Below are 4,238 nucleotides of genomic sequence, written 5' to 3' on the forward strand. Positions count from 1 at the left end.
ATATATATATATATATATACATGTATATATATATATCATCATCATCATCATCTCATCTTCATCATTTAACGTCTGTTGTCCATGCTGGCATGGGTTGGATAGTTTGACTGGGCTGGCTGGCACGCTGGAAGGTTGCACCAGACTCCAGTCTGATTTGGCATGGTTTTCTAGGGCTGGATGTCCTTCCTAATGCCAACAACTCTGAGAGTGTAATGGGTGCTTTTATGTGCCAACTGCGTGACACCAGTATCCGCCACGATTCCGATTTTGCCCAGCTTGAGGGGTCTTCTTCTGAAACATGACATAATGCTAAAGATCTCAGTCATTGCCTCTGTGAAGCCCAACATTCAAAAGGAACTCAGCCACTTTGCCTCCATGAGGCCCAACGTTCGAAAGGAATTCAGTCACTTTGCCTGGATACATATTTGTGTATATCTGCAAAACAAGATATGTATATATGCGTATATATATGAATACCTCAACATCAAGATCATGATTTAACATCCGTGTGCCATGCTGGATTGGGTTGCACTGTTTTGACAGGAGCCAATGGGTTCAATGACTGTATCAAGCTCCAATGTCTGCTTTGGCATAGTTTTCATGGCTGGTTGCCTTTTCTAATGCCAACCACTTTACAGCATGGACTGGGTACTTTTTTTTTTGTGCCATCTGCACAAAAATGCTGTCATTTGTAGCTTTAAAAAACAAAAAAAGGGGGGAGAGAGGGCACTCTTCCTCATGCCAACCACTTTACAGAATGTGCTGGGTGCTTTTTACATGATACCGGCATAAGCGTTTCTAACATGGCCCTGGACAGGTGCTTTCAAATGTAGCTTGGCATGGTTGTACTTTATGTGGAGCCAGCACAGATACTTTCTACATGGTGCTGACACAGGTGCTTTCTACATGGCTGTAACATGGATGCTTTCTACATGGTACCTACACAGATACGTTTTACACAACCCTGACATGGGTGCTTTTTACACGGCACCAGGATGGATGTTTTTTTATATTTTTTTTACATGGCTCCAGCGTGGTTGCTTTTTACATGGCTCCAGCACAGGGCTCTTGCTGGCCAAAAATCCTTTCAGCCGGGAGGGGACATTAACAATTCTGCTGTGGTGGACGGGTCTTCTTGAGTAGAGCAAAGCACCAGATATCTCAGTCCTTTGTCATCTCCTCTGAAAGAATCACTGTCCTGAGATTGGCCTTTAATACTTTGTCCCATGTTTTCCTGGACATCCCTCTTCCACACAAATAACTCTTTAACTAAAAATTTCGGGCCTTGTGCCTAGAGTAGAAAAGAATATTGGTTTCAAATTTTAGCACAAGGCCAACAAGTGTTCAACTGGTCCTTATTTTCTTGCCCCTGAACGGGATGAAGGGCAAATTTGACCGCAGCAGAATTCGAACTGAGAATGTTAAGACAGACAAGATGTCACTAAACATTTTGCCTGGCATGCTAACAAGTCTGAAATTTTAGTTTTAATATTAATGCTTTAAACTGCATTGATTTATTTATTCAGTAATAAAAATTTCAGCATTGATGTACTAGTTGTGACTGTGACATCATTGAAAGTAGTCAATCGAGTATGATAGCTACAAGTTAAACAGCAAGTGTAATTATTTATAAGAGCTACAAAGCCATATTTATTTAGTAGAATATGTGTTTATACTGGATAATTATTGGTGCTATTAGTGTACCACTGCTGTTAGTAATGAAAATAGATACACTTGTTATAATAAAATGCATTGAAAATGATCATTAAATGAAGTTAAAATAGAGAAAGCTGTATATGTCTGTATTCAAGTGTAGATATTTACATATTATAATGAACTTTGAAGAATCTAGGAACTGCATAGATTTTTTTAAAGTGTTTATATTCAAAACCACCACCACCACCACCACCACCATCATCATTGTTTTTAATGTCCACTTTTCCGTGCTTATGTTGTGCCAAATGGGATTCACTGAGACCAATTCTCTGCGGTTGGATGCCCTTCCTGTTACGTACTCTCAATCGTTTCCAAGCAAGACAATATTTCCTCATAACCATGTTTTTCATGGAAGACTGGAAACAAGGGACACCGTCTGAATGATGGTGATGCTTGTTTATATCAGTTGGGTGATGTCAAGATAAGAAGACAGACCCACACACAGATAAATGCACATGCACACACACACACACACACACACACACACACACACATATGACAGGCTTTTTTCAGTTTCCATCTACCAAATACACTCTCTCTCTCTCTCTCTCACTCGTACACGCACACACACACATATACAACAAGCTTCTTTCAGTTTCCATCAACCAAATCCACTCTCTCTCTCTCTTAAACACACAAACATATACGACAGGCTTCTTTCGGTTTCCATCTACCACATCCGCTCTCTCTCTCTGTCTGTCTGTCTGTCTCTCTCTCACACACACACACACACACACACATGACAGGCTTCTTTCAATTTCCATCTACTAAATCCACTCACAAGGCTTTGGTTGGCTTGGGGCTATAGTAAAGGACACTTGTCTAAGGTGCCAGAAGGTGAGATTGAACCCGAAACCACATATGTGGTTGGCAAGTAAACTACTCAACAATCACACATGCCACCAGTTTATCACACATACATGGTTAAAATGCATGCCTATGAAAAAATAACAAGAAAACATCAATAACTGATTGATTTTTCTCCCCCCACCTCCCGTCCCACCTCACTCACTGTATATTTATTTATTCCTTGTTAGTTATTTTAATTGTTCACACATTAAATATGTCAGCACCAACTTCTCTTTTGTAGAATACATTTGAGGACAAAATCATAAATTTAAATGTCACATTGACCATTTAGTCTTACTGCTGCAGCGTAGTTGAAGAAAATTCAGTTATCTTCGAAGAGTTCATTGAAGCACGAGAGAATTGTCTCTATTGATACATAAAGAATGGCTCAGAACAGTTTTGTTTGTCTTCTCTTTTCTTTTTTCTTTCTCTTTTTTGTCATTAAAAAATTTTTTTTTTTTTTGCAAAGGTTAAGGCACTGGCATGGCTGTGTGGTAAGAAGCTTGCTTGCTTTGGTAAGAAGCTTGCCAGCGACGAGCTGGCAGAAACATTAGCACACCGGGCGAAATGCTTAGCGGTATTTCATCTGCCGCTATGTTCTGAGTTCAAATTCCACCAAGGCCGACTTTGCCTTTCATCCTTTCGGGGTTGATTAAATAAGTACCAGTTACGCACTGGGGTCGATATAATCGACTTAATCCGTTTGTCTGTCTTTGTTTGTCCCCTCTATGTGTAGCCCCTTGTGGGCAGTAAAGAAATAAGAAGCTTGCTTCCGAACCACATGGTTCTAGGTTCAGTCCCACTGCATGGCATCTCAGGCAAGTGTCTTCTTCTATAGCCTTGGGCCAACCAAAGCCTTGTGAATGGATTTGGTAGATGGAAACTTAAAGAAGCCTGTTTTATATATGTATGTATATATATATATGTAACATATGGTATAATTGTAAACGGCAAATTTTAGCCATTTCTCCACAAACTGAAAAACCCATGAACAATCCTAATTGATTTTCGAAACTTATTGGGTTATATATACATACATACATACATATATAAATAATGTATATGTCTATGCATGTGCATTTTGTATCTGTGTTTGTCCTCCACTACCACCACTTGACAACTGGTGTTGATGTGTTTGTATCCCCTGTAACTTAACAGTTCAGCAAAAAGTGTTTGATGGAATAAGTACTAGGCTTAACGAAAAAAATAAAAGTCCTGGGGTTGATTTATTCAACTAAAACCATTCAAGGTGGTGTCCCAGCGTAGCCATGGTCAAATGACCGAAACAAGTAAAGAATAAAAATTTAAAAGATTAAGATCAAAATCGAAAGAGTTGTAGATCATTGGTATTTAAAAGACTAAAGTGAAAGTTGATGCATAAGAAAGAAATTATTGGAAGAATGGTGATAGTGAATTAATTGAAGGAGAAAATCGAAATGTAAGAAAAAACATGAAAGGAAAACATTTTATGGTGGCTAAAAAAATTTGATAAAACAAAACAATGGAGAATAAAAACACAAAACACAAATATATATTCTTTTCATCTGAACTACGATCTTGGTATCTTCACTGCAGCATCAGACACCAGGAAAAAAAAACCCAAAAGCTATTAGGCAATTCATTTCTGTGTGTATGTGTGTGTGTGTGTATATATATATATATATATATATATA

The 4,238-nt window shown here is 38.4% G+C and overlaps 1 long non-coding RNA gene across 1 annotated transcript in view; it reads left to right on the top strand.

Moving 5' to 3' along the window:
* LOC106878723 (uncharacterized) overlaps positions 1–2,925 on the top strand; it is a 13,862-nt gene extending 10,937 nt beyond the window's left edge. Inside the window, exon 3 of the long non-coding RNA XR_001410538.2 lies at positions 2,807–2,925. This is a non-coding gene — a long non-coding RNA (uncharacterized LOC106878723). The remainder of the gene's footprint in view (positions 1–2,806) is intronic.
* The last annotated feature ends 1,313 nt before the right edge of the window (positions 2,926–4,238 follow it).

Source organism: Octopus bimaculoides, chromosome 25, assembly GCF_001194135.2.
Source record: "Octopus bimaculoides isolate UCB-OBI-ISO-001 chromosome 25, ASM119413v2, whole genome shotgun sequence".
NCBI lineage: Eukaryota > Metazoa > Mollusca > Cephalopoda > Octopoda > Octopodidae > Octopus > Octopus bimaculoides.